Here is a 12,208-nt window from a genome sequence, read left to right as displayed (position 1 = left end):
GATGCAGTATTTCCGGGAGCAGAACTGGTGGTTGAGCCAGCTGCTGCAGGCATTTCGGAACTCACAGCACCCTCCTCTCGCCCGTTCACTTCTCCTCGGGCTTCAGAGGAAGGCAAATCCTCAGTGGGCTGTTCACCTTCATGCACTAACCCTTCACTCTGATCCCGCTGGTCATCCGGCAATGGGAGAGGAACTCTTTTTAGGTGTGACACGTGAATCCAATGCCGCTTCCCTTCAACCTTAACAGCCGTTCTTGTGGAAAGGAGTATCTGATGGAGTTTGGTCCATCGAGGATCCAGACTCGATTTTCGCTGATAGTTCCGGATCAGGACCCACTGTCCAGGTTCAAGAAGATGTCCAGGACCCTCTGGCAGAGGCTGCAATACCGCCGATATCTGTTGGTGAATGGAACAGAGATCTTTAGTTAATGCGTAAAGATAATCTGTCAACATGGGGTACTCAATATCTCTAAAGGATTTCGGTCTCGGTACACCCCAAACATTAGCGGGCCTACCGAATATCACCTCATACAGTGATATTCTAGAACGGGAATGAGGAGTTGTTCTTACAGACAACAAAGCTAACAGTAAGAGATCAGGTCATTTCAACCCGGTGGTCTCTTGCAATTTTGCCAATTTCAGTTTGTTAATCCCATTATACTTTTCTACCAACCCCGCTGATTGGGGGTGGCGAGCAGCATGAAATTTCTGATTAATGGATATGCCTTTACAAATATGTTTAATAAGGTCGGCATTAAAATGCTTTCCTTTGTCACTCCAGATCACACGTGGTAAACCATACCGAGGCAAAAATTCCTTTACTAAAGCTTTGGCTGTGGCTAGAGCGGTATTCTCCTTGGTTGGGTATGCTTCCACCCATTTACTGAACGCACAAACCACTACTAGAACATACTTGAGATTATTTACCCACTCTAATTGAATGAAGTCCATTTGTAGCACCTCAAAAGGTAAGGTAGGAGGCGCAAAATTACTTTTCAGAACAGGGACACTACCTCCTGGATTATGCTGTAAACAAATCATACAGTTCTGGACCAAATGTGTTGCAGTCTTACTGATATTGGTGTTATACCACACAGGATCTAGTACTGCACAAATACCTTTAACACCTATATGCGCAGGGCCATGTGCCATGGATACTATTACATTCACAAATGCATTTGGCAGTAACCACCTGCATTTGTCTGACAGGTCAACCCAACATCCATTTTCATCTAGTTTTCCTATCTGCTCTTGCCAATGTACTAGCTCTTCAGGGGTCGCTTCTTGTTGTTTTTCTCTAACACTATCCATAGTGCTATTGAATATTTCTGTTTCTACCATTACTCTCAATGAACTGGTTACAAACATAGAGGTGGTGTTTGATTGGGCAGTTTCTTTAGCGATTCTGTCAGCAAATGAATTTCCTTTGCCTACAGCATCAACTACAGCTTTATGGGCGCTACATTTAACAACAGCAATTGCTTTTGGTAAAGTCAGAGCAGTCAACAGTCTCAGAACCAACGGGCCATTCCTTATTTTCTGACCATGCGAAGTAAGGAAACCTCTTTCTGCCCATAACCTCCCAAAGCTATGTGCTACGCCGAAAGCGTATTGGCTATCGGTATAGACATTTACTCTCAAACCTTCACTTAACTCACAAGCTCGAAGCAAGGCTACTAATTCGGCAGCCTGGGCAGATTGATAAGACACTTTAGCTGTTTCGACTACAGTCTGGAGAGTGGTGATCGCATAGGCGGATGTGGTAGTGCCATTCGGTAACTTAAAACATGAGCCATCGACATATAACTCCCCTTGTGGGTCAGATAAGGGAGTGTCTGTCAGGTCTATCCGTCCCTTCGTTTCTTCCTCAGTCCGAAATATACAGTCATGTATGTCCTGATTTTGCTCTTCCGAAGGGAGGGGTAGTAACGTGGCAGGATTCAGAGTGGCACATCTTTTGATAGTGATGTGGGGTGCAAACAGGGTCAATTCATACCCTGTAAGATGCGCACTAGTTAGGTGCTGTGTCTTGGTCCTTTTTAATAATACATCCACAGCGTGAGGCACCATCACTGTGAGGTCAGTATTCAGGACGAGCCCTTCTGATTGTCGAATTGCCACCGCAACAGCCGCCGTGGCCCTTAGACAACTGGGAAGTGCTCTGGCGACATTGTCCAATACCGCCGAAAAATATGCACAAGGTTTTTGCTTACCACCAAAACCCTGTGTTAACACAGACAGCGAGCAACCGTCCACCTCATGCACATAGAGTGTAAAAGGCTTCCGGAAGTCAGGAGTGCCAAGCACAGGAGCAGAACAAAGCGCAGATTTCAGAGAGACAAAAGCATCCTGACATTCAACAGTCCAAGGTAAAGGTTCATGCACATCCTTAGTTGTCAGATATAGTAGGGGTTTAGTCAGAAGGGAAAAGTTAGGAATCCACTGGCGACAATAAGAGATTATGCCAAGAAAAGCGCAGACATCACATTGCGTGCAAGGAACAGACATGTTAGATATAGCTGTTATACGAGCAGGAGTTAGACGCCTACCCTCCTTCGACAGGAGATGACCTAAATAAGTCACCTCCGGTCGACAATATTGAAATTTAGACAAGGATACCTTATTACCATGGTTGGCCAAATGCTGCAACAATTGAACTGCAGCATCCCGGCAACCCTGTTCAGTATCCAAAGCCACCAATAGATCATCTACGTATTGTAACAGTACGTTACCATCAGGCAAAATTAGAGTATCCAATAGGGCTTTGAGCGCTTGACTATAAATACTAGGGCATTCTGTATAGCCCTGGGGAGCGCGACAAAATCGGAAGCTGTGACCAGCTAATGAGAATCCAAAAAGATATCGGCTATCAGGATGAATGGGAATGCTGAAGAAAGCATTTTTCAGATCAATCACAGAGAAATATTGAGCTCTAGGAGGAATCATAGTTAATATGGTGGTTATATCAGGCACCACGGGATACTGAGGCACCACAATCTTGTTAATTTCTCGCAAATCAATCACAAAACGATATGTATGTACATAATCAGGATTGCAATCTACGGGAGCCCTTTTAAGAATAGGAAGGATGGGACTATTACACATATTGGAGGCTGTCTCCTCCACCACCCCAGAGCGGATCAGATCCTGAATAATGGACAACAAGGCTCGTTCACCTGCAGGGTAATTTTATATTGCGGTATTTTCGGTAGACAAGAATTTTGCTTCAAGGTCATTGAAATAGGGGGTATTCTCTTTTTTTTTTTGTCCTCATCTCACCAGTAAACACTTGTGGGTCTTATGAAGCCGCTTAAACGATCTATGGAGGAGGAGGCCCACGGCTTACCACACATGTTTCCGTTGGTTAACTAGTCCCTTGTTTTGTATGGGTAACTGGTGTAATCATTGGACAAAGGTATTTAGTCGTAGATTATGACCCCAGTTCATAAAGGGATGCCAAAGGTTAGTAGACGCGTCACCTACCCCATCATATTCCAGATGAGCCATGGCGAAGGAAACCTTAAGCCAGTCTTCTCTGTTGGGTGGTTGATGATCCTTCCAACTCTTACATATTTCCCTTCGTGCAAGCAGAACCAAGTATAACAATAAACCTCGTTGCTGTTGTGACGCCTTAATACAGAATAGGCCATCATCACCAAAGAAAATCAGTGACATGTTGACCTCAATGATAGAGGTAAAAACACATCTTTGAGAGTGTCTCCGATTTCCTTCCAGAAGGTCTTAATTTCTGAGCACTCAAAAAATATATGTAGGTCGTTTGCTAGAGGAAGCTTGCACCTATAGCATTTCGGAGTTGGTGCTGGAGCAAATTTCGCGATTCTAGCTGGTGTGTAATAAAGTCTATTGATAACAAAAAAGTGGTTCTTTTTTAGAGCTGCAGGTTTGATAAATTTATACAGCAGCTTCAGTGATGGCTCAAACAGTGCTTCTATTGTTGACTCAAAGGGGGACTGCTCCCATATTTTAATCGATGAGGGTGTTTCCGGGTCTACGGCTTCGAGGGCTAAGTTGTACCAGACTGATACCTCTTTTTTTAATACCTGGGCAGAGTGGCACAACCTTTCTACCTCCCAGTTTCCTTTTACTTGCTCTTTCTCTGCCTCATACCATGAGGCAAGCTGTAGGTATTTAAACCTGGAGAAACCTGTGTCAATCCTGGCCCTCAAAACCTCCCATGGAAGGACCCCCTCAGTGTCCACCAGTTCCGACCAGATTGTGATTCCATCCCTCTTTATAGGTAAGGCCAGCCCGTCCTTTAGACAATGAGGTGTTCCCGGGGAATCCCAAATGGGGGCATGGTGTGAATAATACCCTATCTACCATGTAGTTCTTACATTAAGCCAAAGAACTAGAGCTGCCCTTAAAACCTTCAAGCGTACTTTTTTGAAGTACTTTGTAGCACCAAACTTATGCAAAAATGCATCTACTCTTCCTCCCTCTTCTACCGTTCTTGTCATTTCATACAGCAGTTTCCCCCACGCCGAGTCTTCAGGGCTCATCAGTAGCGAACGGATAGCTTTAAACTGGAAGGCCACTGCATACCAGCTTATATCCGGGAGTGCCAAACCCCCCTTAGCGAGTCTACGCCTAAGTTTTTTCCAAGATAATCTGGTACCCTTATCTCCCCAGATAAAACTCCCAATCTTACTCTGAACTTTACTTATTAAGTTTTGGGGAAAGGAGAGAGGAATAGCAGAGAAGACATAGGAGAGCTTGGGGAGAATGATCATCTTCACCAGATTAACTTTCCCGTATATGGTCAAAGGGAGATTCCTCCATCTGGAGAAGAGACGATCGATTTCCTTAGTTACTCTGGACAGATTTACAGAGGGGACTCTGGCTATATCTTTGACTATGTAAATACCCAAATATTTTAGTTCTAATGAGTCAACTCCTCCCCATTGTTCGACATTCCAGCCCATCACCTCCGTCTTAGATTTGTTTACCAGGTAACCTGACAATGCCCCAAATTCCTCCGTAATGGACTCTAAACGGGAAAGGGCGACACCAGGGTTATTCGTGAATACAGTCAGGTCATCAGCGTACAGTGCTAATTTGCAACTGTAGGATTGAGATTTGAAGGGATGAATGTCATTATCTAGCCTGATGGCTTGGGCTAGTGGTTCAATATAAAAATTGAACAAAAGTGGAGAGATCGGGCAACCCTGCCGTGTCCCTCTCTGAATGCTAAAACCTGGTGTGAGTATCCCATTCAGTAGGATACGAGCAGATGAACCTTGATAGCAATTTCTCAGAGTTTGGATGAAAATAGGAACAAACCCTAATGTTGCCAATACCTCCCATAAGTAGACCCAGCAAACTCTGTCGAATGCTTTGGCCGCATCCAAGGCTATTATAGCCAAAGGGTCAGATCTTGTAGTGGCCTGATCGATGTTACCTATCATTAACTGAGTTTGCTCTTGGATCTGCCTGCCTTCTACGAACCCCTTTTGGTCTGGATGTACCAGCTTGGGGACCAGCTTCGCCAATCTCCCTGCCAATATGCCCATAAAGATCTTATAATCGGCGTTAAGCAGGGAGATAGGACGATAAGAGTCAGCGCTTAATGGGTCTTTACCTGTTTTAAGAATCAAGACTATAGTTGCCTCTTTCCAAGACTCTGGGACCCTGCCGGCAGGACTATAGACCGCGTTAAAAAGGGAGCACAAGGCGGGGGTCAGTTCTTCTGCCAGAAGTTTGTAGACTTCCTTTGGGAGTGAGTCTGTACCGGCAGCTTTTTTGTTCTTGCTTTTATTAATTTGCCCACTTATCTCTTCCATCCTGATGGGGGCCTCTAGTTCCTTTCTACATTCCTCTGTTATGGAGGGAAGAGATTTAGTGCTTAACCATGCTTGAATTGAGCATGGGGAGGGCTCCAAATCCTCTTTATACAGATCTGAAAAGAGGGAAAGTAAGCAGGATTGGAGGTCTTCAAATCTGCTTGAAGTCTCCCCCGCGCTGTTTATTGTAAGTCTATTGATGTTATTTTTTACTCTATCTGTTCTAGCCTTCCAGGCGAGTAGAGCCCCTGCTTTTTCGCCATACTCAAAGTTCTGCATGTTCCTTACGTGCCATTGTGCCCTGCACTTTGAATCTAACTTCCCTCTGTATTCCCGTCTTTCATCTTCCAGATCTTTTAAGACTTGGGTTAGTTGCTCCAAATCTCCCGGGGGAAGTCTGTTCCTATCCCTCTCCAACTGACTTATTTTTGCCTTAGCCGATTTAATGGGCACTAGCTTCAATTCTGTTTTTAAAACAGATGAGGCTATGAAGGTTACCTCTCAAGTTAGCCTTGTACGCGTCCCAAATAAAATCCCATGACGTTGATTCCCCATTTAACTCAAAGAAGTCAATAGAGGAAAGCTTAACAGCCTTAATAATCTCTTGATCGGACAGCATCGCTCTATTTAGTGTCCATCTTGACTGTAATGCCGTCCCCTTAGTTCTATAGACAATCTGAATTGGTGCATGATCACAAAGGTGACTAGGTTTAACTAATATATCCTCGATGTCATTGAGGGATGGTGAATCTGCCAGGACTTAATCTATTCGGGAAGAATGACCGTATTTTTTGCTATAGAACGTAAATTCTTGTAAATCACCTTTCTTTGCCCTCCAGACGTCTGCCAAGTCTACGTCCTTTAATAAGTTAATAAAGGCTCGACGTGATTTTGGGGCACCGATGTAATAGCTCAGGTTGGATCTATCCCTAACAGGGTCGAGGAGAAGGTTAAAGTCACCACCGATAACAAAGGGAGGTGTTGCCAAAGTTAAAATCGACTGAAGTTTACCGATGTAGGAGGGGTCGTCAGTGTTTGGTCCGTAGTATGACACACAGGTTAAATTAGTATCATCAATGGACAGATTGGCCACTAGCCACCTCCCGGATGTATCAGTCTGGCAATTTGATATGGAGCAGTGTAGGCCCTTTTTGACCAAAATTGCCACCCCTCTATTGTGGGCTGACTGCTGAGAGGTACAAAAACAATCTATCCAGGAAGCCCTGGAAAAAAGGAGGGAACTTTCCATTTGACTCAGATGAAGAAAGCTCAAGATGTTTTAAAATCAACCTTTGACTACGGGGACACCTTAACTCATTGACATTCCAGGAAGTGAAAATGAGCCTTCTCCCCATATTACGATTACAGGCCATTACTTTGGATCAAACCTACAGACCAACCGTTCCCAAGACCAATATTTGATGTGAGATGAGATTCATTTTTTTTATTTTTTACCCACTGCTCCCCACCCGTGTTCACCCTCCCACCCTTTGCCCAACCCCCCCTGTGCCTCCCTCCACCATGAGGAACCCTCCCTTCCAATAGGCAAGCCTATTCACCCCCCCCCCCCAGACTAAGAAGAAAGAAGTGTATCAAATAGCTTATATCTGCTTAGTAGGACTAACTTGAACCACATTAAGCCACATTGAGGATTTATTATTTTTAACCCTCATATTTTACTTCTACCTAAGTTACATACCGAAGACCTATTTCCCTATACTACTTTTGATCCTCTCTATTAAAGCGTCCGCTTCTTCTCCAGTTTTAATTTGGTGCATCTGGTTATTCCACATTACACGGAGAAGAGCGGGAAACTTCAATTGAACCTTAGCTCCAATGCCTTTCAGCTCCTCCATTCTTTTCCCCAGCTCCCACTGCCTTGAGGCTGTCGCATGAGATATATCAGATCTTATTTGGAAGGAAAAAGGAGTAGACCCCCTGAAGTTAATGGAACCCACTTTAAGAGCGGAGGACAAAATCAATTCCTTTATTGAGTAGGTCAAAAAATTAATCAGTATTTTCTTCGGCTTTGACTTAGCTGGGTTCCTCCTAAAGTGATCTCTGTGTATTCTCTGAATGTCATGAACAAGATCAATCTCTGGTGCACCTATCAGGACAGTCTCTTTTAGAAGAGAAATGATAAACCCCTTTAAGTCAGCGCCCTCCAGGGCTTCTGGGACATTCAGGATTCTTAGATTGTTCCGGCGGGAATAATTTTCCAAGCGTTCTAAGTCCTCCCTAAGGTCCTTATTCTGAGCTGTTACTTTAGCCAGCTCCTCAGCTGTTGAATTAATAGAGTCCTTTATTTTCGGGATCTCCAGCTCTATTGCGTCAGTTCGTAGTGAGACCTCATCCAATCTGTTGGAGAGGACCTCGCAAGAAGCTTGAATGGCTGCCTGATTAGTCTCGGAGGTATTACATCTTTTGGATAGCTCTTCTTGGTTCATCTCGGACACCTTGAATCTATTCGACATTTCCTCTTTGATACCGAATAGTATGTCAGCAAGGATGTGCGGTTCTGTTCCTGTGGTAGCTAAGCATGAAGCTGACTCTGCATTTACTGATACAGGACCCGAGGCCGAAGCTGTACCCATCCTATCAAAGCCATCTGGTAGAGTCTTTCCAACTGACGGGGAAGAGACAGCAGAGCTAGGGTCCCCATCCTGAGAAGTCTCTTCCCCTCCTGTCTGGGCTCCTTGCAAGGGGGAGTATCTATTAGTGAGAGGTATGCCGGAGAACACCTCTGCTGGAATTAACTCGTGTGTAAGAGCACCCCCCCTTTCCACAGGAGACCCAGCAACCAGAACCAAACCAGGCTCAATTGTTTTCAGGCGAGTGCTAACTAAGACAGTAGAAGTAGATGGGACAGAGGCAGAGGCACTGGTACTCGAACTTGAAGACATAACCTTGTAGTATGTTTTAAGGGAGGGGGTTACTCTGACCCTTGAAGGAGAGCATTTTTTTGCTTTCGTGCCTCTCCTAGTAGTCTGACCCTTTGCCTTTGTTCTCCGCACCCCCCCACCTCCTCCTTCTCCGTTTTGCCCCGCTGTTTTACTTCAGAAATTACAGGGGGAGGACGAAAAGAATAACCAGGCTTATCGGTGCTTGAGGCGCAGATCACTCTTGTCCGGAGGGTATACCTGTTTACCTTATGTATATCACCCTTTCTTCCCTCCTGTTTCCTAAACCCGCCCGGGCCAACCCCCGACTCCGAGCCTACATCCATGCCATCCTCAATCAGGTGTGGAGTTGCTTTTTAAACTACTGATCCACATGAGTTGCAGTCAAGAAAATCAGACTCCACTTTATCAAGGAACCCCAAGCTTGGCACAGACCTTACCTCGGAGAGTAAAGAATGAAAGGCGCCGACTTACTACCTGCGGAAAGCTTCTCAAATTGTCGTGACTCCCACCAGCCTGAAAGTCGGAGGTAGCTCGCTGGAGAATAGGGACGGAGACGCCGCCAATCTGAATGTAGCTGGTTCTGTCACTGCCTCCAGCGGCCCGGAACTGCTCCCTTCGCCGATACGACGTAGCCGCCTCCTCCCAGGGCCAACTCCGTGATGCTCGAACGTTCGCCGACTCCAGCGCTCGTGTCTGTGCCTGCACCGGTGGGGGCTCCAGGCACGTACCCAGTGCAAGCAAGCAACAAGGGCCCCCTGCACCTCCAAGTCGTGCAAAAACCGGGGGCATTACTCTGAAGGTATAGTAAAATTTAGGGGGAAGAACTAAGCAGGCATAATTCAAGCGAATGCAGACGTTCTACGCTGTCCAGGGGGAGAGAGGAGCCGCGGCCGTTTACCTAGCGGCCGCCATGTTCCTCCTGCCTCCAAAATAGGGGGTATTCTCAACAAACCCACATCAGTGTCTCCAGTAGCCCAAAGTGTTTTCAGAATCTTCGCCAATTTAGGGAGTAAGGTATCCGTTTTGGAGAAGTACTGCACCGAAGGGCTAAAAGGGGTTTTAATAGTCAAATAGACACCATCTGGGGAACAATATATACGAGCATATAACCTTTTCAATAAGTCTACGCCTAATACATTTTCTCCACATTGCGACGTTAAAGGAAATGGTGAATCAATAGAAATAGGGCCCAAAGTGAACGAAAGAGGTTGGGAAATGGGGCTCACCACCGGAGTTCCTGAGAAACCTACGGACACATTATTCTGGCCAGACAGAGCAGCCCCAGGGACTAGGCCATGCGAAACAGAACTGTTCATAGCTCCCGTGTCAACTAGAAACTTACCCAATGCACCCATTAAATGTGCATTAACATAAGGTCCGTTTTGATCTATAGGAATTGACACACGTCCCCCACTCTGCCTTCGGCTATCCTATGCATTAGGATAGCCTGCCGATGCATCGCTGACACATTCTTCGTTGAAGTACTGCTTTCCCTGACCATGATCAAAATAGTTTTGACTATTCCCACCTTGTCCAGACTCTTCCTGCCTTGTATGTCCACCTCGATTACCACCTCCGCGTCCTCTCCCTTGGCCCCGCATAGTACTGTGTTGCGCATATAACAACGGACACTGAGAACGCCAATGTCCTTCCTGTTTACAGAATGAGCATTGGTTTATTCCTAAATCAGTTCTTCCTCCACCCTGTACTTGGCCTGCCCCTCGTGAGGCAGAAGTCGGCACTCCCCGACCCCTTCCATGGCCTCTCTCAACCAGGACCCGCGTTTTTAAATCCTTTGCTTTCTTTTCCGTTTTGTCCTTACTTTCATTCTCTCGGTGCTCATAGTATTGAGCCATGCTTAATATAATCGAAGGAGTAGACGTCGTCCAAGTACTTTCTGCTGCCTGGAGCCAGGCCGAAATTTCAGGCAGTAAATTAGTTACAAACCTATTGATAAACAAACGTATGCCGCCCTCCTTGGATAAGTCTTGTCCGCTGAAGTCAATGAAAACACCTTCAAATCTAGTGAAAAAGTCCGACACACTCTCATCTTTCTTTTGTCGGCACGCTGTCAATTTATCCCAATCAACTTTTCTAGGAGGGATTAACGAATGCATGTATGCAATTATTTTGTCAGGTAACGTTAATATTTCAGCCCTGGGCTTATCTCCTGGCTTTCGATCTCTATCCCAATCTTTCAATTGATCCCATGTTCCCCCGAATTCAGTCACATGATCTTGGTCATGTACCTGACGCCATATATCTACTGGTACTAATAAATCAAAGGATAACTCTATATCGGCCAACGTCATTACCGCTGATGAGGCGGCTTCAGTAAGTTCTTTATAATATGCTGTGGGATTTTTCCTAGGATCGGGCAACTGAGCCTTTAATGACAGCACTTCACTGCGTTTCCACGGGGTGTACACCAACTGTTCCTGAAACCGAGCATCTACTCGCGGGCGGGTAACCACCCCCGTTGCATCTACTATTTCAGTAATTTCTGGATGATAAATAGGGTGGACTTCACGCATTGGGAAATGTGTGGAGCCCATAGGAACAGCCGAGTGAAGTCGAGTTCTATAACTAACCATTGTTCCAACATTTCTGTACACCTCCTCCGGGCTTAAGTGAAATGTATGCACTTGGTCATGAATATCATACAATATTGCTGGAGCCTTCCCCCCTTCATGAACCTGTTCCCATAATGATATCAGGCGTGCAGCCATATGGTCTAACGCATGCTGTTGCATCACGGGCTCATAGTCTTTCATAGTCCTCCATATGTCAGACAAAGTATAAATAGGCTGTCGCATCCATTGTGACGCTTGCTGTGCAATAGTTTCTCTTTCCTTTGATCCCAATGCTGACCGGGTAAACAGCTTCTTACCATCAAGAAACCCGGGCGGATGTACCGGAGTGGAAACAGCTGGTAAAGGAGTCGCACTCGCTGAGGAAGAGGTCAACACATGAGGAAAATGGGTTGACCCGGATGACAGCTGAGGATTTTCAGCTGCCGCAGATGACAATAAATTGGGCAATAAAGTCATAATCTCTGAGACAGACGAGGACAGCCGGGACAAATTGGTTTGAAGCGCAAGGAGGGGAGGGGCTGGAGGTGCTGACACAGTAGGAGCTACTATTGACACAGCTGAAACTTGCGCAGGAGCAGCTGACCCCGCAACGGCTGATACCGGGGCAACTGGTGCTTCCGGATATAACCGTTGCGGCACATATGGGGGTGGTGGATGCATGACAATAGATCTCCTATTTCATCTTCAGCGTCAGGCCGAGCCACATAACTTTTATCGACCTGTAATCTAAACTCACGATTCACACATTTGATCCCTTCTTCCGTGCGGGCTCTGTCGTAGGCAACAGCCTTCTGGGTAATGGTTTGCCCTGCTTTGACTCTAGCTAGTTTCTCTTCCCTCATTCGCCTTCGTTTCGATTCCTTCTGCCAGGTGTTTAACGCTTCAAACATAGACTGCCTACTGCGTCTAGA

Source organism: Triturus cristatus, chromosome 7 (assembly GCF_964204655.1).
Source record: "Triturus cristatus chromosome 7, aTriCri1.1, whole genome shotgun sequence".
Lineage (NCBI taxonomy): Eukaryota > Metazoa > Chordata > Amphibia > Caudata > Salamandridae > Triturus > Triturus cristatus.
Note: the sequence above shows the minus strand (reverse complement) of the source record.